The sequence below is a fragment of the Herpailurus yagouaroundi genome, unplaced genomic scaffold (genome assembly GCF_014898765.1).
Source record: "Herpailurus yagouaroundi ecotype Mexico unplaced genomic scaffold, PumYag 100, whole genome shotgun sequence".
Classification (NCBI taxonomy): Eukaryota; Metazoa; Chordata; class Mammalia; order Carnivora; family Felidae; genus Herpailurus; species Herpailurus yagouaroundi.
The window spans coordinates 47271421-47296518 of record NW_024412391.1 but is presented as its reverse complement, the minus strand read 5'-3'; the positions used below and the strand labels follow the sequence as shown (position 1 = coordinate 47296518).

The following is a 25098-nucleotide window of genomic DNA, read 5'->3' as shown; positions in this document are numbered from 1 at the left end:
TTCCAAATCTGGTGGCTCATGAGGATTGTTGCAGAATCATTTTAAAAACATTGATTCTTGGGCCTCACTCAAGACCCCCTGAATAAAAATTTCCATGAATTGGGTTCTGGAAACTTGAATAATTTTAAAATCCATATTTAGTGAGTCAGGTAGTGAATTATAGTTTGGTCGAGAACCTCTGCCCTGAGCAAATCAATCTTTTCCCAAAATATTGTATAGGATTGACTCCTTTTTTTAAATGTTTATTTATTTATTTTGAGAGAGAGAGAGGGAGGGAGAAAGAGAGAGAGAGAAAGAGAGTGAGTGAGCCAGGGAGGGGCAGAGAGGGAGGAGAGAGAATCCCAAGCAGGCTATGCACTGTCAGCATGGAGCCTGATGCAGGGCTTGACCTCAGGTATTGTGAGATCATGACCTGAGCCAAAATCAAGAGTTGATGCTTAACTGGTTAAGCCACCTAGGTGCCCCTAAGGTTGACTTCCTTGACAAATGTTTATTTGGAACACCTAATATAAGTGAGGCACTGGTGTAGATAATAGGAAATTGTAGGAAAGAAAACTAAAGTCCCCAACATTCTTATGGTTGCTCCCATACACAGGAAAAGGGAGGGAAATGCTTTTAGTTTTTCATCCCATTACACAGCTATTCAGAAAACAGACTGCTACTATTATAGAAAGAGTAGAGTCCTCGAGATGTCAGCAAGCATGTGTGTGCATGAACATGGTGGATATGTGAGCAGGAGAGGGGCAGAGAGACAGGGAAAGAGAGAGAGAATCCCAAGCAGGCTCCACACTTTAAGCATAGAGCCCCAAATGGGGCTTGATCTCATGAAACATGAGATCATGACCTGAGCTGAAATCAAGTCGGATGCTTAACTGACTGAGCTACCCAGGTGTTCCTCAAAAGATCTAATTTCTAATCTTGACTCTGCCACCAACAGTCTGTGTCTCCTTGGGCAAGTCATGTCCCTACTCTGAGCCTTTGTTTCCTCAACAAAGAAACTGAGATAATATCTTCTTTGTGTACCTCTCAGAGTGTAAAAATTAGATGAGATAATGCAAAAATGCTTTGAAAATTCTACAAATGTTAGCTGCTATGTTTTACCCACACATGTTATTGCCTCTGTACTTGCATAGAACATTTTGGTTATGAGTTCCCAATAGTGTTGGTAACAGAAGAATAGGGATCCAAAGTTAACAATGTCCTTTCATGATTGAACTTTCTCATCCACCAGATGGTCTGAGTTAAGCACATTATAAACATTATATTATCTTGTATTTCTGTAATATCACTGGTATCATATCATTTAGTAATATCTATATTGCTCTTTAATTACTCTCCTTGTTGGGCTTGTTTCCCCAAACACCTTGTAAAATCATTAAGCATGGGCCTGTTTTGTGCTTGGCTTGTTCTCCAAGGCACTAGCCATAAAGCTGGGCAGTTGGTGCTCCAAAAATACTTGTGTGTGGAGTGACTGAATTGACAGTTATTTGTATGATAACTGAGAGTATGTGCCCTGCTTGTTATCATCAGCCATAAGAGCAGGGAGGCAAGAAGTGAGGAGAGAGTGTCGTTAATGCCTGCTAGTTTTTCTCTTTATTCCCTCCCTCTCATTTTTTGGTGGAATCTGAGAGAGATGGCTGACAGGATGTGGGTGGGAATAGATGGATCCGACAGGGACTGAGTTTCAAGGTTGCATCTATCTGTTCTGCCAAAGGATTGATCTGAGTAGTGTGCAATGGGGAATGTATTGGAATGTGTGAATTTTATAGAACACGTTAAAATGGAATGTATGACAGACAAAGCTCTCGGGATTATACGAATTAAACACAATGAGGTTAGGTAATGCTTAGACCAAAATATTGATAAACTCTGCACTATGTAACATCTTTTCTGAAATTCACAGTGTCATACATCTTGATTGACTAGATCTTATAATCAACCTGACAAAAATCAGAGATACCTATATATTAAACATTTATTTTATTTTATTTTATTTTTAATTTTAAGTTTTAATTTTAATTCCAGTTAGTTAACATATAATATTTGTTTTAGGTGTATAATATAGTGATTCAACACCTCCACACAACACCCTGTGCTCATCATGACAAATGAACTCCTTAATCCCCATCACCTATTTCACCCATCACCCCCATAACTAACCTTTTTTTTTTAATTTTTTTATTTAAAAAAATTTTTTTTTTCAACGTTTATTTATTTTGGGGACAGAGAGAGACAGAGCATGAACGGGGGAGGGGCAGAGAGAGAGGGAGACACAGAATCTGAAACAGGCTCCAGGCTCCGAGCCATCAGCCCAGAGCCTGACGCGGGGCTCGAACTCCCGGACCGCGAGATCGTGACCTGGCTGAAGTCGGACGCCTAACCGACTGCGCCACCCAGGCGCCCCAAACCTTTTTTAATGAATGGGTAAACTAAGACATAGCCACGGAAAGTAGCTTAATCCTTGGGATTAATCAAACACAATTATTAAAAATTGAATCCTTTTTATCTAAATTAGACTATTTGGAGGATGTAATTTCTTTTTTAAAAAATTATTTATTTATTTATCTTGAAAGGGAGAATTCCAAATGACCTGAGCCGAAAACAGGAGTCATATACTTAACCGACTGAACCACCTAGGAGTCCCTGGAGGATTTAACTTCTAAATCTAGTTCCTTGTGTGGAAAAAAAATGTATGGTAATGAGTTTTGAATGCTATAGAATTCATCATTCCATTTACTTTACAGTGGGTACTCATTCTGAATTTTAAAATAATGAGCAAGGGGCGCCTGGGTGGCGCAGTCGGTTAAGCGTCCGACTTCAGCCAGGTCACGATCTCGCGGTCCGGGAGTTCGAGCCCCGCGTCAGGCTCTGGGCTGATGGCTCGGAGCCTGGAGCCTGTTTCCGATTCTGTGTCTCCCTCTCTCTCTGCCCCTCCCCCCGTTCATGCTCTGTCTCTCTCTGTCCCAAAAATAAATAAACGTTGAAAAAAAATTAAAAAAAAATAAATAAAATAATGAGCAAAATGTAGGTAATTTTGTGGTTAGGTACATTAGCAAAAAAAAGATAAATATTTGCACCTTCTTTTTGGTTAAAATCTAACCTACTGAGTGTGTGTGAGTATGACCTTGAGTCTGCTAGGAAATACAGTGGTCATTATGATCTTGATAATTTGGATGTTCATCTCTGCCTTTTTTTAAAATATGAAATTTATTGTCAAGGTGGTTTCCATACAACACCCAGTGCTCATCCCAACAGGTGCCCTCCTCAATGCCCATCACCCACTTTCCCCTCCCTTTCACCCCCCATCAACCCTCAGTTTATTCTCAGTTTTTAAGAGTCTCTTGTGGTTTGCCTTCTTCCTTCTCTGTGTCTTTTTTTTCCCCCCTTCCCCTTCCCCATGGTTTTCTGTTAAGTTCCTCAGGATCCACATAAGAGTGAAAACACATGGTATCTGTCTTTCTCTGTATGACTTATTTTACTTAGCGTAACACTCTCCAGTTCCATCCATGTTGCTACAAGAGGCCATATTTCATTCTTTCTCATTGCCAAGTAGTATTCCATTGTATATTTAAACCACAACTTCTTTATCCATTCATCAGTTGATGGACATTTAGGCTCTTTCCATAATTTGGCTATTGTTGACAGTGCTGCTATAAACATTGGGGTACAAGTGCCCCTATGCATCAGCACTCCTGTATCCCTTGGGTAAATTCCTAGCAGTGCTATTGCTGGGTCATAGGGTAGATCTATTTTTAATTTTTTGAGGAACCTCACACTGTTTTCCGGAGTGGCTGCACCAGTTTGCATTCCCACCAACAGTGCAAGAGAGTTCCCGTTTCTCCACATCCTCTCCAGCATCTATAGTCTCCTGATTTGTTCATTTTAGCCACTCTTACTGGCGTGAGGTGATAATCTCATTGTGGTTTGATTTGTATTTCCCTGATGAAGAGTAACATTGAGCATCTTTTCATGTGCCTGTTGGTCACCTGGACGTCTTCTTTAGAGAAGTGTCTATTCATGTCTTCTTCCCATTTCTTCACTGGATTATTTGTTTTTCGAGTGTGGAGTTTGGTGAGTTCTTTATATATTTTGGATACTAGCCCTTTGTCCGATATGTCATTTGCAAATATCTTTTCCCATTCCATCAGTTGCCTTTTAGTTTTGTTGATTGTTTCCTTGGCAGTGCAGTAGCTTTTTATCTTGATGAGGTCCCAATAGTTCATTTTTGCTTTTAATTCTCTTGCCTTTGGGGATGTGTCAAGGAAGAAATTGCTACAGCTGAGGTCAGAGAGGTTTTTTTCCTGCTTTCTCCTCTAGGGTTTTGATGGTTTCCTGTCTCACATTCAGGTCCTTTATCCATTTTGAGTTTATTTTTGTGAATGGTGTAAGAAAGTGGTCTAGTTTCATTCTTCTGCATGTTGCTGTCTAGTTCTCCCAGCACCATTTGTTAAAGAGACTGTCTTTTTTCCATTGGATATTCTTTCCTGCTTTGTCAAAGATCAGTTGGCCATACTTTTGTGGGTCCAATTCTGGAGTCTCTATTCTATTCCATTGGTCTATGTGTCTGTTTTTGTGCCAATACCATGCTATCTTGATGATGACAGCTTTGTAGTAGAGGCTAAAGTCTGGGATTGTGATGCCTCCCGCTTTGGTCTTCTTCAATATTATTTTGGCTGTTCAGGTCCTTTTGTGGTTCCATATGAATTTTAGGATTGCTTGTTCTAGCTTCGAGAAGAATGCTGGTGCAATTTTGATTGGGATTGTATTGAATGTGTAGATTGCTTTGGGTAGTATTGACATTTTGACAATATTTATTCTTCCAATCCATGAGCATGGAATATTTTTCCAATTCTTCGTGTCTTCTTCAATTTCCTTCATAAGCTTTCTATAGTTTTCAGCATACAGATCTTGTACATCTTTGGTTAGGTTGATTCCTAAGTATTTTATGCTTCTTGGTGCAATTGTGAATGGGATCAGTTTCTTTATTTGTCTTTCTGTTGCTTCATTATTAGTATATAAGAATACAACTGATTTCTGTACATTAATTTTGTATCCTGCAACTTTGCTGAATTCATGTATCAGTTCTAGCAGACTTTTGGTGGAGTCTGTCGGGTTTTCCATGTATAGTATCATGTCATCTGCAAAAAATGAGAGCTTGACTTCATCTTTGCCAATTTTGATGCCTTTGATTTCCTTTTGTTGTCTGATTGCTGATGCTACCACTCCAACACTATGTTAAACAACAGCGGTGAGAGTGGACATCCCTGTCCTATTCCTGATCTCAGGGGGAACGCTCTCAGTTTTTCCCCATTGAGGATGATATTAGCTGTGGGCTTTTCATAAATGGCTTTTATGATGTTTACGTATGTTCCTTCTATCCCAACTTTCTTGAGGGTTTTTATTAAGAAAGGATGCTGAATTTTGTCAAATGCTTTTTCTGCATTGATTGACAGGATCATATGGTTCTTATCTTTTCTTTTATTAATGTGATGTATCACATTGATTCATTTGCGAATATTGAACCAGCCCTGAAGCCCAGGAATGAATTCCACTTGATCATGGTGAGTAATTCCTTTCGTATGCTGTTGAATTCGATTTGCTAGTATCTTGTTGAGAATTTTTGCATCCATATTCATCAGGGATATTGGCCTGTAGTTCTCTTTTTTTTACTGGGTCTCTGTCTGGTTTGGGAATAAAAGTAATGCTGGCTTCATAGAATTAGTCTGGAAGTTTTTCTTCCCTTTCTATTTTTTGGAACAGCTTGAGAAGGATAGGTATTATCTTTGCTTTAAATGTCTGGTAGAATTCCCCCAGGGAAGCCATTTGGTCCTGGACTCTTATTTGTTGGGAGATTTTTGATAACTGATTCCATTTTTTTTGCTGGTTATGGGTATGTTCAAATTTTCTATTTCTTCCTGTTTGAGTTTTGGAAGTGGGTGGGTGCTTATGAATTGGTCCATTTCTTCCAGGTTGTCCAGCTTGTTGGCATATAATTTTTCATAGTATTCCCTGATAATTGCTTGTATTTCTGAGGGATTGGTTGTAATAATTCCATTTTCAGTCATGATTTTATCTATTCAGGTCCTTTCCCTTTTCTTTTTGAGAAGCCTGGCTAGAGATTTATCAATCTTGTTTATTTTTTCAAAAAACCAACTCTTGGTTTCATTGATCTGCTCTACAGTTTTTTTAGATTCTATATTGTTTATTTCTGCTCTGATATTCATTATTTCTCTTCTTTTGCTGGGTTTGGGGTGTCTTTACTGTTCTGCTTCTATTTCCTTTAGGTGTGCTGTTAGATTTTGTATTTGGGATTTTTCTTGTTTCTGGAGATAAGCCTGGATTGCAATGCATTTTCCTCTCAGGACTGCCTTTGCTGCATCCCAAAGCATTTGGATTGTTGTATTTTCATTTTCATTTGTTTCCATATATATTTTAATTTCTTCTCTAACTGCCTGGTTGACCCGTTCATTCTTTAGTAGGGTGTTCTTTACATTGAGGTTTTCCAGACTTTTTCCTGTGGTTGATTTCAAGTTTCATAGCATTGTGGTCTGTGTGCATGGTATGGTCTTAATTCTTTCATACTTATTGTTTGACCCAGTATGTGATCTATCTTGGAGAATGTTCCATGGGCACTGGAGAAGAAAGTATATTCTGCTGCTTTGGGATGCAGCATCTCTGACTTTTTTTGCAATTTATATCTGGGAGTTTAAATGAATAAGATCTGTTTCCTGTAAAGTAGGCTACATTTCAATTGTGTGAGATATGATGAGTTCCTAGTATAAGGGGCATATGTATCTCAGCCCAAACTCTTGCTTACACTTTTTTTTTGTTAATTTTATTAAGTTTTAACTGCAGTATAGCTAACATAAAGTTTTATATTAATTTAGGTGTACAGTATAGTGATTCAACAATTCTATACATTACTCAGTTCTCATCATGACAAGTGCACTCTTGGGGCACCTTGGTGGCCTGATCATTTGGGCATCTGATTTCGGCTTAGGTCATGATCTCATGGTTTGTTAGTTTGGGCCCGCGCAGGTCTCTGTGCTGACAGCTTGGAGCCTGCAGCCTGCAGGCATTTAATAAATAAAACAAAAACAAAAACAAAAACAAACAAACAAAAAAACAAGTGCACTCTTTAATCTCCATCACCTATTTCACCCATTCCCCTCCCCCCCACCTCCCTTCTGGTAACCATCAGTTTATTCTCTATAGTGAAGAGTCTGTTTCTTGGTTTGTCTACCTCTCTCTCTCTTTTTCCTTTGTTGATTTGTTTTGTTTCTTAAATTCCACATATGAGTGAAAACATATGGTATTTGTCTTTCTCTGAGTGACTTATTTTGCTTAAGCGTTATACTCTCTAGCTCCATTCATGCTATTGCAAATGGCAAGATTTCATTCTTTTTTATGGTTGAATAATATTCCTCTGTGTGTGTGTGTGTGTGTGTGTGTGTGTGTGTGTGTATCACATTTTCTTCATTCATCCATCAGTGAATGCTTAGGCTGCTTCCCTAATTTGGCTGTTGTAAATAATGTTGCAATAAACATAGGGGTGGGTGGGTGCATATATCCTTTCAAATTAGCGTTTCATTAAAAAAAAAAACCTCTTTAGTAAATACCTAGTAGTAGGATTACTAGATCATAGGATAGTTCTATTTTTAAGTTTTTGAGGAGACTCCATAATGTTTTCCACAGTGGCTGTACCCGTTTGCATTCCCACCAACTGTGCAGGAGTGTTCCTTTTTCTCCATGTCTTTGTCAACTCTTGTTGTTTCTTGTGTTTTTGATTTTAGCCATCTGACAGGTATAAAGTGATATCTCATTGTGGTTTTGATTTGCATTTACCTGATGATAAGTGGTGTTGAGCATCTTTTCATGTGTCTGTTGGCCATCTTCTTATACTTTTGATTAGAAGCTTTTCCTGTGGTTGCCAGGCTCCTCTCACATCCTCAAACCCCAAAGAAGAAAGGCATTCCAGGGTGATTCCTCCCCTAGCATGTGAAGCTCCCTCAGATGAAAGAAACACTTTGATATACTATACTTGAAAATAGAACTGTCCATGAAGGGTCAGGCAAATCACAGAAACATCATGATGGAGGAAGAACAAAGATTCCATTAACTTGAACGTGCTCTTTAGTCCTTACCAACAATGGTTATGTCTTTCAGAGAGGCTCCCTTCATTTCTCATCTGTCTCTCCTTCCTCCTGTTCTCCCCTTTTCAAACTCTCAGGAAAGAGCCACATCTCCCTACAGGTTTAGTCCAGAGTTCTTTGTATGGCCTTGGCAAATCTGAGCAATACGTCAGGTCTGAGCTGTGTCCTGCTGTCTCATAAATAAGAGTAGAAAAAGGTCCTCCAATTCCAATTCTTTCTCCCAGTTCAGTTTCTCTTTCCTTGAGAGACAACATGATTAGCCCCTGGAAAGGCGATTTTTCTTATTAGCATAATATTCCTAGTCTTGTCTTTTAGGAATAGACTACCTTTTCATTCTTATATTGCTAACAAGGCACTTTCCTATCTGAGACTTCAACTCTGATTAAATTTATTTGAGAAGCTGATTACATTCTTTGGATTCCACTTCTTGCTTTGATAAGTGAATGTGAGGAGTTTGGCAATACATCTCATTCCATCTAAGAAAATTGTTTCTAAGTTGTAAGGTGCTAGAAAAGATAATGATCATTATTATAATCTCTCAAATCTTCCAAATTAATTTTCTCTTTGTCCACCAAGATGTGGGATAGAATAGAGGTGGTAAGAAATCTTGAAAACAGCATTGAATGAAACTTGGCCAAGGAAATCTCTGTCAAACAGCATTTATTAAATATAAATGATGTCCAGAGATTTTGCATATGAGGTCAGCAGGAGGATTCATTCATTCACCATATATTTACTGAGTGCCTTCTACCAATGTCTGCTAACAGTGGATAATAATCTATCTGTTCTCATTTATTATTATCAGTCTAATATAGGAGATTGATTTAACATACATAAATACTACATGACAAGATAGAGTCTCATAGACAAATTCATAGCCATCTCTTCATCTTAGAACTTTTCAAAGTAAGTAAAAGTTCCTTAGTTTGGCATTTGAGTCCCTCTAAGTTCTTGCTCTGTACTACCTTTTTTTTTTTCTCTTCCCCATATATCTCCTTAGCAATATTGTCCAATAGAAGTATACTGCAAACCACAAATGCAATTTTATTTTATTTTTTAGAGAGAGGGAGAGAGGGCACAAGTTAGCGAGGGGCAGAGAGAGAGGGAGGGAGGGAGAGAGAGAGAAAAGCAGGGCTCATCCGGGGATCATCGTGTTTTTACCTGAAGCAGGGTTCATGCTCACCCAAAACAGGGCTTGAGCTCACCGAAAGCGGGGCTCCTCCTCACTGAATGTGAGACTTCAACTCACCAAATGTGAGATCATGACCTTAGTCAAAGTCAGATGCTTAACGACTGAGCCACCCAGGCACCCTGTAGTCTTATTTGAAAAGTAAAATGTAGCGAGTGAATTAGTTTGAATAATATATTTTATTTAACTGAATATATCCAAAATATTATCATGCTAACATATAATCAGTATTTTATAACTATTAGAGATATTTTACATTCTTTTGTATGTCTTCAAAATTTGGTGTGTAGATTATACTTAACAGTTCATCTCAATTCAGACTAGCCACATGGCAAGTTCTAAAAAGCCACATATATCTAGTGGCTACTGTATGGGACAGCTGAGGTAATCTCTACCTAGATTATTCCATGTTTTGTACACATGATCTGTATTCTCTCTTCCTTTATGCCAGGCTACCATGCACACTTTTCCCATTTAGACAGCAGTGATATATAGAGAAAACTGTCCGTATAGCAGATATATTCCACTGTGGCTGCTCGTATATTTATCTTCTCCTCCCTAACCCCTGCCACAAGGGACCATCTCATGATTTTACTGGTCTCAGGGTCTTCAATACTTTAACGTGATCACGATAACAATATTCCAGAGGTCTTGCCATATGCCAAGCACTATACAATCTGCTTTACACACATTAACCCATTTTCTCATTTTAATCTCACAATGCCTCATGATGTACCCTTACTACTGCCATTTTGCAGATGGAGAAACTGAAACTTAGAGAAATTATGAAGCTTGCCTAGGGTCATTAGGCTGTAGGGCCTAGAATCGAAAGAATGTAATCTGACTCCAGATTTACGCTCTTTTATTTTTAAATAGGTAAATGTACCACATATGTGGAAAAATGCATAAATAATAAAAAGAAATATGTAGTCTAATTATCATAAAGCCCACAACAGTGTAACCACTATCTACATCAAGAAACAGAAGATTTGTGGAATTCGAACCTATTGTTTCTTCCCAGTCTCAACTCTTCTCCATAAAGTTCCTTTTGTCTTAGAGACAGTCATTAACTTAACTATTTCCTTACTCTTCTCTACAGTTTTAACACCTAAGTATGCATTATTTATTCATATTTTTTAACTTTATAAAAATGGAGTGATACAGTATATATTCTTTTGTGAGTGGTTTCTTTTTAACATTATATTTTTTAAGATTCATATATATCATCGCATGTAGTTGGTTCATTTTTGTGTCATATTACATTCCATTATACAATGATACCACAATTTATCTATAATGTTACTGATAGAGGACATTGGACTGTTTATCATTTTTAGCTATACCAATAGTACTGCTATTAACATTCTTTGGCATGCATCCTGGTGCCCATGAGAGTGCCTTTCTAATAGTTTATACCTGGAAGTGACATGCTGGCTCATGTATGGGCCTGTGTTCAACATTAGTAGATAAGGCCACATGCTTTTTCCACACTGGTCTATTAATTTACTCTCCTTAGAGTGAAGTGAAAATTCCCATTCCTCCACTCCTAGTCAGCAGTTGTCATTTTCAGTCTTTTTTATTTTTTATTTTTTTTATTTTAGAGAGGTAGGGAGAGAGTGTGAGCGGGGGAGAGAGGCAATGGGAAAGAGAGAGAGAGAGAGAGAGAGAGAGAGAGAGAGAGAGACAGACAGAGAGAATCTCAAGCAGCACCATGTTCAGTGTAGAGTCTGACTTGGGGCTTGATCCCATGACCCCCAGATCATGACTTGAACCGAAACCAAGAGTCAGATGCGCAACTGACTGAGCCACCCACCCATGTGTCCCTTCAGTCTTTTTCAATTTTAGCCATTCTTGTGGGTGGTGTAGTATTCTCTTACTGTGGTTTCAATTGCCCTGTTTTCATATGAAGTTGATATTTTTTCACGTTTACTGATTATTTAGATTTCTTAGTGATTTGCCTGTTCAAATCTTTTTCTTATGATTGTAGTTCTTTATATATTCCGGATATAAGACTTTTCTTGGTCATACGTGTTATAAGTTTTTTTTTTTTTTTATTTTATTGAGATATAATTGACATTCATCTCTGTATAAGTTTAAGATGTACAGTATAATGTTGTAAATCTCTTATTAGACTCTGAGGATTGCTTTTTAACTCTTTAATGATGTCATTTGATGAAACTGAGTCTTAAATATTAATGTAGTCAAAGTGATCAGGTTTTCTATTATAATTAGTATTTTTTGATTAGTTTAAAATAGCTGTCTCCTATTTTTAAAAAAATTTTTTAATGTTTATTACTTTTGAGAGAGAGACAGAGCACGAGCAGGGGAGAGGCAGAGAGAGAGACACACACAGAATCTGTAGCAGGTTCCAGGATCTGAGCTGTCAGCACAGAGCCTGACGTGGGGCTTGAACTCCACACTTGATCTTAGCCAAAAGGCCGAGAAGCAATGTGGGGCTCGAACTCACTGTGAGATCATGACCTGAGCCGAAGTTGGGTGCTTAACCAACTGAGCCACCCAGGCTCCCCCACCTTTTTTTTAAACTAAACTCTGCCCCAATGTGGGGCTTAACCTCACAACCCCAAGATCAAGAGTTGCATACTCTACTGACTGGGCCAGCCAGGCACACCAGGTGTGTCCCCTACTCTTGAGGTCATGGATATATGCTCCTATTTTATATTCTAAAAGCTTTGTTGTTTTGCCATTCAAATGTATGTCTATTACCCACCTGGAATTGATTTTTTTTTTGAATTGATTTTTTTCAACATATACTTTTTTTTTTTTTAATTTTAGAGAGAGAGAGAAGAGAGCACAAGTGGGGGAGAAAGGCACAGAGGGGGAGAGAGAGAGAGAGAGAGGGAGGGAGGAAGAATCCTAAGCTGGCTACATGCTTAGAGGGAAGCCTGATGCGGGGCTCGATCCCATGACCCTGGGATCATGACCTGAGCTGGAATCAAGAGTTGGACACTCAACCAACTGAGCCACCCAGGTGCCCGATTTTTTTAAGTTTATTTATTTTGAGAGAGAGAGAGAGCACGCAAGCAGGGGAGGGGCAGAAAGAGAGAGAATCCTAAGCAGGCTCTGCACTGTCAGTGTGGAGCCTGATGTGGAGCTCAGACTCACAAATTGTGAGATCATGACTTGAGCTGAAACCAAGAGTCAGACCCTTAACTGACTGAGCCACCCAGGTGCCCCAACTGGAATTGATTTTTGTATGTGATGTGAAGGGTATCATTTCACTGTTTTTCTTCCAAATGGGGATCTATTTGTCCTAGCACCAATTATTGAAACCATTTTTTAGGCATTGCTGTGCATCACCACCATGACAATATAAATTCCCATGTATGGGTGAGACTCTGGGCTCTTTATTCTGTTCCATTGGCGTATTTGTCTCTTCTTGATCCAATATCACACTGCCTTAATTACTATGGCTTTATAATAAAACTTGATATCTGATAATACAAGTCTTCCTCTTCTTCCTCTTTTACTTTCTTCTCTTCCTCATGAGTGCTTGCCTTTGATCTTTCATAAAATTTTTAGTTGGCTAAAGTTTCACACACACACAAATACCTATTGGGAGTTGCATTGCATCCCTTGACATTTTTCAGCATTGCAATTTCTATGAACATATTATCTCTTGTTTAGGTCTTCTTCAATGTTATTTTATTATTATTTTTTTAAGTAGACTCCATGCCCAACATGGGGCTGGAACTCACAACGCTGAGCTCAAGAGTTGCATACTCTACCAACTGAGCCGAGTACCCCTTCTTCTATGTTTTTTTAAAATGTTTTCTTCATATAGATCTTGCACTTCTTTGATTTATTCCTAGGTGCTTGATATTTAATTTGAAACTATTACAAGTAGTATCTTTTTTTTTTTTTTTTGAGAAAAAGAGAGAAAGAGTGAGTGAGTGGGAGGTGGGGGAGAGGGAAAGAGAGACTCTTAAGCAGGCTCCACGCCCAGCACGGAAGCTCTATGTGGGGCTGGAGCTCACCACCATGAGATCATGACCAGAGCCAAAATCAAGAGCCCCATGCTTAATCTACTACTGAGCCACCCAGATGCTCTATTATAAGCAGTATCTTAAAAAAAAAAAAAAATTCTTTTTCCTTGGACTATAGAAATATTGATTTTTTTAAAATATGATTTTTAAATTAATCTGTTTAACTCATTAATTGTAACAATTTATCTGTGGATTCTTTTGGATTTGCCACATACATAATAATTACATCATCTGTGAATAATAACAATTTGTTTCTTTTTATTTAATGGTTAGTCTTTTCGTTTTTCTTGCCTTACACCACTAAGGACATTCAGGGGCAAAAACAGGCATTCTTGCCTGCAGCACCCTTTTAATCACTAGTAAGCCCCTTTGCCTCCAGCTCACAGCCTTGGAATCATTAGTTTCCTGGGGAGGGTCGGGCGTTCAGACGCCCACACTCTCGGTTCATCTCCTGCAGTGAGTTAAGGCAGAGCGTCTGCCTCTCGTAAGCTTATCTTCCAATCCTGGAGAAGAAGCCGGCCGCTTCCTCTGGTTGCCACGCAACGGCGTCGTGCTGCCCCAGGAGTAGGTGCAGTTGGGCTACAAGCACGTGCCGCCTCTTCCGCGTTCCGGGACTACATCCCCCATAATACAGCGCGCCGCAATCGGCTGGTCTCCGAAGTGGGGGAAGGGCCAGGACGGGCCGGGAGGCGGAGCGGAAGCGGACTGCGAGGGACGAGAAGAGTAGAATCTCCACAAGCTGGGAACCACCTTGTCCCTGATTCTCAATCTCGGCCTTTCTCCATCCCGACCTCGAGGCTGCTTCGTGAGCACGGGACGCAGCTGACGCCTGCTAATCGACTTTCTCTGCGCCGCCCCGGCTCGGGAGCCTGTTGGCGGCCGGCGACACTGACAAGAAGCCCACTGGCAAGGTAATGGGGAACGGGCGAGAGAGAAGGTGGAGGGTGTGTGGAGACGTCTCCGTTCTCCCGGCGCGCGCCTTTACGGTATTCCCCTCAGGCCCGGCGGCCGCTCCTCCTTCGCCTTGTCCCGTCCTTACCCCCCCAGCCCCCCACCCCCCGCCCCACCCGGGCCGCTGCCCCAGGTGTCCGCAGAGACCAGGCTCGGGATCGGCCGGTAGCCCGCGGCTGTGGAGGCTCTTTGTCCCTGTCCCTCCGGGTCTGACAGCTGTGGCCCCGTCGGCCCCGGGCGCAGAACCGAGCGGGGCTCAGGCTGCTTGATCTGAGCGGGGCGGGCTCGGTCCCGTGGCCACTGGCGCGGGGGAGCGAAGGACCTGGTGCAGGGATGGAGCGTCCGCGGGGCAGCCGCACTCACTTCTTTTTCTGCTTTTGACAGCTCAGCTGTGTTCTACTTTGAGGGAGAAAGTCAAATGCCCCTTTTTTACCCCCTCTTCAAACTCAGCAGCTGGGTGACTGGTAAGGATGAACTTAAACTGCCGTGTTGACTGTGACTTGTACTCGAAAGCGGTTCTAAGAGTGGCTCAGACAACCCGGATTTCCATCCTGATCGAGTCACTGCCTGGCTTTGTGACCTTGGTTAATTAAAGGTTTCTCGGCAGTCAAATGGAGATAACAAAACACACCTTTAAGTTGTTGGAATAAAAAAATAATAATGCTTACAACGCCATTAATTCATATGACGAAAAAGTCCTTTGAATATGATACTTGCATTAGTTACACTGAAGTGGCCTCTGGATTTATGAGTTTTGTGCTTTTCTTTGTTTAATCATTTGTACCCTAGATTGTGTGTTCTTCACTTTATACTTTGTTCACCTTAAACCTAAGCAAGGTATTCTTTAAAATACGCTGGCTTCTTCATTGCCACTGTTTTAAGATGGCTGAGAATGTTCTTAGGAAATTGATGACTCTGCTTTTCTGTGGATCAGCTCTGGAGATACAAGGACTTATTCACCATCCCCTCCCCGCGCACCCCCTCCCCCCCCCCCCAGCTGTGTCCTTTGGGAGACTCTTTAGAGGAGCTTAAGTGTTTGTTTCAGCAGGGTAAGCATCTAGGTGTTCTGCAGTCTTGACGTGGGGCTTCACCACCTTTACCCTACGTCAACTTTTTTCCACCTCTCTCTCTACACTTTCCCACTGGTTAGTAATTTTCCCCCTTAGGGAATTTTGTTTGCAAGTGGCAGTTTCCTTCGCAGAACATCTTGAATGAGTGCAGTAAAATTCATAAGGAGGGATTTGGAACGTTTCACATTAGTCCCTCTATAGGTTTGGTTCTTGCACTGTTCTCTCCTGCTACTTACTAACATTGGCGATGAGTTTTTCTTTAAGGAAATGTTTATGGTCCTTAGTTGATTTTTTTTTTTCATTGAAAATGTCTATTTTGGGGCATCTGGGTGGCACAGTGGGTTAAGAGGCCAACTCTGGATTTCAGCTCAGGTCATGATCCTGTAGTTTGTGAGTTCGAGTGCAGAGCCTGCGTGGGATTCTGTCTTTCCCTCTCGCTTTCTGCCCCTTCCCTGTTTGCTCACTCTGATTCAAAAATAAATGAATAAACATTAAAAAAAGAAAAGAAAATGTTCTGTACTAGTTTGGGTTCAAACACTTTTGTGTGATATGTGAAGTAATATGCCTCGAGGAATGCTGTTTTTGAATGTACGGTTATAGCGAGAGAAAAGCTAGTAGGGCCTGATAAATTTTCTGTCATGTCTTTAGCGACTGATGCATTTTAAAAAATTCAAGAAGGAGAAATCTAATGAATGTACTTCATAAGGATAACAGAGAGCTAGAGAGTAAGTAAAGGGAAAACTTAAACTGTGGGACAGGACATATGTATATAAAGATTTCTGAGTCATTTAAAAATATGTGGCAAAAATACTCATTTTGAAAAAAAAAAGTGTTTATGTTGGTGTTAGTGCAGTGTAGGACAGAGAGTAATGGACTAAGGAAATAGGAGACCTAATTTTTTGTCCTAGCTCTGGCACGATCTGTATAACCTTATATTCCTTTGTCTTCCTCATTTTCCTCATGCCTAACATAGTGAATTGTTCTGATTCCAGACTTTAAATGAAAAAGATTTTTAGATGTTCTTTTTAGCATGGAACAAATTAGTATAAGCTCTTTTAGTCATATATTTGTGTCTTAGGGTCCACTCCCTGCCTTCCCCCTGCCTCCCCGCCCCAGCTTGAGGAATACACATGTAGGAACTGCCACAAATAAGAATCTCTATTGACGAGTTCATTCTTTCATGAACTGCCCATGTGTTGTTTACACTTTTGACATGCTTAGTTCTCTTCCACTCTACTGTGTGTCTTTTATTTTACTCATTGCCTGTTTACTTATTATGCCTATTTCTTTTTAACTCTAGTTTGTCAATTCTGATCCAACATCATTGTTTCTTTTTGTGAATTCTTTTCCTTTTTGCTTCTATTCCTAACATCCTTGTTTTCGTAGGGGTTCTTTTTCCCCCAAAGCCTCAAGCAAAGGTGCCCAGTGGTAGTCTAGTTAGCTGTGGAAGGGGATGTGGGCTCATGTGGCACAAAGCATGATTGGCTGAGGCTGTGGGCAGGTGACTGAAATATATGGCACTGCCTAATATATTTTAGATTAAACTTTTGCTATGGCATAGTGATTGAGTAGTTTCCCTTTTGCCCTAACGTTTGCTCTTCTTAACCTTGAATTACTTTACCCATTTTCTTTTATCTTTGTACTCTTCAGAGCTATTGTCTTCTCTCTTTAATCCCAAATATGCCATCCAAAAACAATCTGATATCTTGAGATATGTTTCTATATCTCACCTGGAATTTTAGTGTAGCTTCTCTCAAGGCAGTCCACATTTTATTTTATTTTATTTTATTATTTTTAAAAATAATTTATTTTTTTAAACTAATCTCTACACTCAATGTGGGGCTCAAACTCAAGATCCCAAGATTAAAAGTTGCATGCTCCTCTGAGCCAGCCAGGTGCCCCAAGGCAGTTCTCATTTTAAATTTTAGACCTAATTAGTAGTGGATGGCTGTGTCCTATGTTAATGTTTTTCCCTAGATATTAGCCTCTGGCAATATTATGTAGAAAAAATATTTTAAGAATGGGCCTTTCCCCCTAAAGTTATATTCTGAGGTCAAGTCTATGGAGGACTTATTTCTGAGTTTTTTTTGGAGGGAATTGTCTGAACCTCTGAGTTCTGGTAAACACACCATGTCTTTTTGTAAAGAATATGTGCTTCTCTAACTGTAAATTCCTTAGGAGACTAATAGGCACTGATTCTTGTGGCACCGTCGCAGGATTTTTTACCTAACTACCCGGGGTTCATTGTCTCACCACTTTGGAGAAAGAAGAGGTGGACACAAAATGAGCAGCGGGCAAAAGTTTATTAGAGTATAAAATTAGAAAGTAAGAGTAGTAGGAAAGCTCTCTTACAGAGAGGGGGCATTTGAAGTGAATGCCCACCGACAATAGGCAAGGGTCCTTGTTTTATAAGGTTCTGGTCGCCGCCCCCCACCCTCTTCCCCCTTGATCCTCTCAAGCTCCACCCTTATTGGCTGAACAATTCTAGGTGCTGGGTTGTCCATTCCTGATTGCCTTGTTTCCATTGTATGAGGGGTGGTCTGTGGCCAAATCTTTCCTTGTGGGTCGTAGGTTTTATGGTCTTTTGTCAAATTCTTGAGGGAAACCTGAGGGGAGTAGGTGGTGTCTGTTACATTCTTAAGAGAGATGTTAAGCGGGTTGGGGGGGGGGTGGCTTGCTCTGGTCAGACACTCCCAGCATTGTTCCAAAATATGTGTTTTTCCCCACCCAGGGACTTCAGGTCCTATTTTTTCTCTCTCTGCCTATTTTATCCTCTCTTTTCCTCTCATAGCACCTTTAGCTGAGTGAGAGCTTCTCTGCTTGCTGGTTGCTACTATTGCTGTTGATGGTTACTTGAGCTCTAGTCATAAAGAGTGCAAAAAGCAAGAGCACTGAGTAAATGCAAAAACCGTATTTGAAGGGCAGATTTTTTTTAGGTGGGATTACCATCCATTAATGGTTTTTAATGTTGCTATTGCAATGTTTATATAAGAAATAGAAGCAACTATTTAAGACAGGTAGTGTGAAATAAAGTGTTTTGAAAATTTTTGACTGCAACCCATAGCAAGAGATCTTTTTTATGTCAAGACTCCATAAATAAACTGTGTGTGTGTGCATGCGTGTGTCTGTGTATGAAAAAAAAATAGGTATATAACGGAAAGAAAACTGATGTAAAACAAAAATCTGCAGTGGATACAGTCTACTTTGATGGCTTCTATTTTATCTTTTTTCTTTCTTTTTTTTTTTTTTTGAAGCGCCATTTGCAAACTGTTGAGTTTTGTTCCTTGCTTTTGAAAAACACGGGGGTCCTGGGTTGAGAGTTTGTCTAATTTCCCCCCATTTGTTTGCCATTGGGTAATCATCAGTCCTCTTTATGCTTCACTTTCCTTTTCCTTAAAATGAGAGTGTTATAGTTTCAATACTCATTGATCCTCTGTCTTTACCATAGTAATAATTTGGACTAATATATTTGTCTTTAGGTCCCTGGCTAGGGAGAAACCACTAAAAAATTGCTTAATATCTACTTGTTTGCATGTTTGTTATTTGGTAAATGGAATAATAGAACTTTGAACAGATCTTTGGAGACTTACAGATCTCCAAATCTCCAAAGATCTTGTGCATTGGAGTAGAGACATCAAGGCCTGTAATAAATGTGAAAACTAAGAAAAAAGTTTCCCTATGTTTTTCTTTTTCTACCTTTATGCCCTTTAACAAGGAATATTTTAGAGTTTGAGAATTTGTATTTAAAATGCTTAATAACAATTGTAACTTAATACACTGGTAGATTGCTACCTAGACTGTATTCCGTACCCCATCTTACCACATTGCCCCCTTCATATATTAGAAAATGCCAATGGGGATATATTTTTTTGTGCAAAGATCGCCATATCAGATTATTACTATTACTGTATATTACCAAACAGTGGAACTGCCATTCTTATAAGAAAGGAGAACACTGAACTTTCTTTGCTTGTGGGTTTCCTTCTGTTCACGTTGGATGATTTCTCCAAACCAAACCATTCCATGCTGGGGACTGGGATCCCTCCCATTCTCATTTGTTTGTACTGAGGAGGCTAAGATTAAGGAATTTACTGCCTGCTCCCAAGATTCTGGTCAGAAAAGAATTCTAAAGGTTTTCGTTGGAAGGAAATTGGAACCAGACTCTACTTCCTCTTCTTTCTCAGATGAGACCTCCTTAATGGGGCTTTCTTGACCTGATACTTCACATAGACTCCTCATATATCCTCACATCACCCTGTTTATTTTCTCCATAGCAGTTTGTGACAAGCTGAATTTAACTTGTTTCTGTGTTTGTTTATTGTCTCACTCCAACTAAAACGTAATCTCCAGAAGAAAAAGAATCCCGTCTTGTTTCACCTTTCACATCTCCAGTTTCTGGCACATAGTAGGTACTTCAATAAATGTGAATAAATAAGTGAGCAATTGAATGAATAAACCAAGCAAGTTCTTTCATGCTTTATTTTATTAAAAACATTTTTTTTAATGTTTATTTATTTTTGAAGGAGAGACAGAGTGTGAGCGGGGAAGGGGCAGAGAGAGAGAGGGAGACACAGAATCCTAAGCAGACTCTAGGCTCTGAGATGTCAGTGCAGAGCCCAGCCCGACAGGGGCTCAAATTCACAAGCCGAGCTGTGAGATCATGACCTGAGCCGAAGTCAGATGCCTAGCTGATGAGCTACCCAGGTACCCCAGTTCTTTCATGCTTTAAATGAAACTTCATATAGCAAAAGTTGTGTTTGAGCCTACACCTTTATGCAGCCTTCCTCTCCCCCAAATTCTTTTTTCTGGAAAAATGTTTTTTCCTATCAGTGCTTGGCTGGTCATTGTGAAGGTGTCTCCATCCAGAAGACCTTATATTTATCTGTGCTTTACTTCATATATTTTTCCATTGTTGTTTGCTTATGTAAAAAAACCTAAGCTTTAAGACTTCTTAAATCCTTTTTTTTTTTTTAATGTTTATGTATTTATTTTGAGAGAGAGCACACATGGCATTAGTTGGGGGAGGGACAGAGATGAAAGAGACTAACTGTTGCGGGCTCCATCTCACAAACCATGAGATCATGACCTGAGCCAGAATCAAGAGTTAGGTTTAACCAACTGAGCCACCCAGGTGCCCCTCCTAAATTCGTGTTGTAGCAACTTTGTAATACTTTGAATTATGGGAATGAGGTGTATTTGAAACTTTAATGTGCCTACTTGATAATGTAATGAGTAGTTATTTCAGATTTAAGTAAAATTTCAGAATTTTAGGATCATTGCCCTAAATGCCATGAGAACAGAGGACAGGCTTTCATTTAATGTTATAATTCATTCAGTATTTACAAACCTAGCCTTCCTAGTGGAGGTAAAGAAAGTAGTGTGGTATAGAGAAAACCTAAATAGTAAGTCAGGACCTGTGTTATAGACCAATACAGTTTCTGCCACTAATTGTCTCATTTTAGGTAAGATACTTCACATCCCTGGGTTTTATTTCATGTGAAATATCAGGGGATTAGGTTAGATTTCTTCTCAAGTCCTTCCAGTGCCCAAATGGATAATTGAAGATACTTCAATTTTATCTCAAAACTTCCATCTTTTCTGCCCCTTTACCCACCAAAAACACTGCAGAGAGGTCACATTGCTGCTTGGGAGAAGGTGGGGTTGGGCTCAGGGATGGGCTTTAAGTAAATTATAGAGTAGTTCTACTGATTGTTCCTTGGGCTCTGGGAGTTGTGGCAGCAGTGGGGGACCTGTTACTCTTGTCCTTAGGAACCTGGGATTGATGGGACAAGGGTCATGACTGGATGAGAAGATGTGATGTATAGAATCAGCTGATATAAAGTAATATGCTGTGAGAGTTAGAAGAAGATCAGCTTAGGGCCACCTGGGTTGCTCAGTTAAGTGACTGACTTTTGAGCTCAGTTCAGGTCTTAGGGTTCTGAGTTCAAGCCTTGCGTTGGGCTCCACACTGGCTGTGGAGCCTACTTAAAAAAAGAAAAAAGATCAGCATGGACTACAATAAGGTGATGAGGATTTGAAATCTTTCTGGCTAAGCATTTAAACAGATACTCTAGTCTCATTTTAGGCTATTTAGAAGATGAACTCTTGCCACCAACATTATGCCATTATGCCATCTTTTAGGACTGGATAGTTCTTCAGGGACTAGTATCAATGAAGTATTTCATGTTGTCCACAAATTCTGAGTGGAAACTTGTTCAAGCCTGCAGCCTCTCTGATAGCTGCTAACTTACTGAATGAGAGGATATAAGGAAGCATGTTTCATAAATAAAAATACATATAAATGTAAGGTATTATTATTGTATGAGACAGTGAGAATAGTGGCTTGATTGGGGGAAATATTTTTTTGACTAATGGGAAATAAATTTGCCTTTGGGGACTGGATTATGGAGGGCCATGAGAGCTAATCAGAGGAGTTTTATTTGGGTTTAGTAAAACATCTCCTGTATTAACTCACATTACTCAGATTATCAAGAATTAGTGGCATTGCTGCAGTAGTGCCTGACTCTAATAAATGTTAGTGTATATTGAGTAGTATGGGGTGCCATTTATCTTTATTAATATTAGGTAATTACTCTTGTCCCCATTACATAAATGAGGACATCAGGGTCTAGGGAGATAAAATAACTTGCTCAAGGTTTTAAAGATAGAATATGTAGTATCATATGGCGTACCTTGAGGCTGGAGGTGGGGCAGGAGTGGGAGTGTTACTTTTTGAAGAGGCGACATTTGAGCTAAATACTGAAAGATGAAAAGGAACAAGCTGGCTGGGAGAGCATTCCAAGCAGGTGAAGAGTAGTTGTATATAGACCCTGAGGTTAGAAAGAATTTGGTTAGTCTTGCCTAGTGTGACTGTAGCACAGTGGGCAAGGTGAAAGTGGTGTGCGATTAGTACACAAGAGATAAGGGCAGAAGTCAGATTTTGCAGGGCCTTGTGGCCTGATGTAAAGAGTTTTAATTTTATTCTAAGTGCAGTGGGAAATTGTTGAAGGGGTTTTAAACGGGAGTGATGTGATACGATTTTGTGTGTGTGTGTGTGTGTGTGTGTGCGTGTGTGTGTGGTAAAAAATATGTAACATGAAATGTACCGTTTTTAGGTGTACAGTTCGGGGGCATCGAATGCATTCACAGTGTTGTGCAACCATCACCATTATACATCTCCAGAACTTTTTCATCATCCCAAAGTAAAACTCTATACCTTAAACTTTATTTATTTAAAAAAGATTTTTTTAATGTTTATTTATTATTGAAAGACCAAGAAACAGAGCAAGAGCATGGGAGGGGCAGAGAGAGGGAGAGACACAGAATCCGAAGCAGGCTCCAGGCTCCGAACTGACAGCTCAGAGCCCGATGCAGGGCTCGAACTCACAAACCGCAAGATCATGATCCCAGCTGAAGTCTGACGCTAACCGACTGAACCACCCAGGCGCCCCTATACCTTAAACTTTAAACCATAACTCTCCATTCTCCTATCCACCCTCCTCCTTTCCCTCAGCCTCTGTTAACTACCATTCTACTTTCTGTTTCTATGTATCTAACTGTTCTAAGTACCTATCATAAGTGAAATCATGCAATATTTGTCCTTTTGTGTCTGGTTTATTAACTTATTTTTAAATTTTTATTATTATTATTATTTTTTTAAAGTAGGCTCCATGCCCAATGCAGGGCTTGAACTCATGACCAAGAGTCGTATGCTCCACCCACTGAGCCAGCCAGGTGCCCCTTCCTATGATGTCTTGAAGGTTCATCCATGTTGAAGCTTGTATCAGAATTTTATTCCCATTTAAATCTGAGTACTATTCCATTGTATGTATATACCACATTTTGTTTATTTGTTCATTTGTTGAATACTTGCGTTATTTCCACCTTTTGGCTATTGTTGAATAATGCTACAGTGAACATAGGTGCACGGGTATCTATGAGTCCCTGCTTTCAAATCTTTTGTGATTATCCCCAGAAGCGGTATTGCTGGCTTATATGGTAATTTTGTGTTTAATTTTTTTGAGGAACTGACACACTGTTTCCCACAGTGGCTGCACCATTTTTCATTCCCACTAGCAGTGCACAAGGGTTCCAATTTCTCCACAGCTACTAATGTGTGTGTGTGTGTGTGTGTGTGTGTGTGTGTGTGTGTGTGTTTTAGTAATTGTTATAGGGAAAGAAAACTCTTTTTACCCTACCTTCTTAGGTTCAGTATCCAGGGCTCTGCAAATTAAACTGACAAAAGACAGATTAACAGGAAGAAAAGGTTTATTTCATATGCAAATGAGAGCATCACAGAAATGAAATGAAAACTCTAAAGAAGCGGTTAGGCCTGAGAGAGCTTATGTATCATTTAGCCAAAGAACCATAAATTGTGGAGATCTGACAAGACCAAGGAAAAGGAGTTTTAGCTTCTAGAAGTAGTAAATTGTGAGAAGGTAAATATATGGGGGAAACTAACTGAAGACAAGGGTTGTTTAAGATGTGTTTGTACAGATTCATCTCGGCCTCAACTCCCTGTCTCCCTTGGTAAGAATGTTCTCACATTTCTGGTGGGAAATCCATGTCTTGCTTTTAGGAAGAAAGGGGGAGTGAAGGGCATGGAACCCTTCCTGCATCTGCTGTTTCTTAGTCATCTTCACTTCAAAATAATCCTTAAACCAATGTGGCATATTTTGGGGTGGTATACTCTGATGCCTTTCATATAATCTTAATAATGGGTATGAAGTGGTATCTGATTGTGGTTTTAATTTGCATTTCCTTAGTGATTAGAGATTTGGGCATCTTTCCATGTGCTTATTGTTCATTTGCATATCTCCTTTGAGAACCATTCAAATTGTGACTATTCAAGTCATGACTTGTTTTTAAAAGGACATTTTGGCTGCTCTGAGGACAGTGGCCTGAAGTGGGGTTGGAGAGGAATCTGGGAACCCACTCGAGAAAGAGCTGCAGGAATCTAGTTGGAGAGGTGATATCTGGACCACACTCTGCTCCCTCTTCATATACAGTGCTCTACAGATATTTCATTTTAAATATGTCTCCTCTCCTTCATTCTTCTGCTTTTGGGCCTTTTGTAATTTCTGCAGTGGGGCAAGAACTTTCCCCTGGGAATACTAAAAATATTGAGTCTGTCTTAGGTCAAAATAATGATGAAGGTGATGATTTTTTTTTTTCCTTTAAAATCTATTTGGGCCAAATATAACATTTGACTTTTAGTCATTGGTAGACAGTTAACATGGTGGCCTAGAATTTGGGATTCAAAGTTTTTAGAGTATATACTATTTTGGTTGAGAAAGGACTCTAATAAATACTGTGCTAGATGGTAGCCATAGGTTCTTAGTGACAATGTAGGCCTTTTAGGTCTAGTAATTATCTCCATCGTGACTTAGGTGGCCTTCCAGGAGCTGGATCCTTATGTGAAACCTAGAGAAACATAGGGGATGTTCAGAATGCAAGTTCCTTAGTCACTTGCAGCTTTGAACATTGCCCAGACAGGAGATCTTAAACCCTTCTCTTTTTTTCCTTTTTCTTTCCTGAAGATTGAGTCTAAGAATAATTTCTCTTTAGAACTACTAAAGTAAATTACCTTTAGTTGCAAAACAACTAAAGTCTTCTTGTCTGCTTTTTTCTTTCTTTTTTTTTTTTAAATATTTTTTTTCCACGTTTTTATTTATTTTTGGGACAGAGAGAGACAGAGCATGAACGGGGGAGGGGCAGAGAGAGAGAGGGAG

The 25098-nt window shown here is 39.7% G+C and overlaps 1 protein-coding gene across 2 annotated transcripts in view; it reads left to right on the top strand.

The window, feature by feature from the left end:
* The first annotated feature begins 14143 nt into the window (after positions 1-14143).
* Positions 14144-25098, top strand: part of CCDC126 (coiled-coil domain containing 126) — a 40734-nt gene continuing 29779 nt past the window's right edge. The window contains exons 1-2 of one of the 2 annotated variants that reach the window (XM_040472433.1): positions 14144-14257; positions 14682-14761. The gene's annotated coding sequence lies outside the window, so the exon portion shown is untranslated. The remainder of the gene's footprint in view (positions 14258-14681; positions 14762-25098) is intronic. The other variant, XM_040472432.1, reaches the window with a different exon arrangement.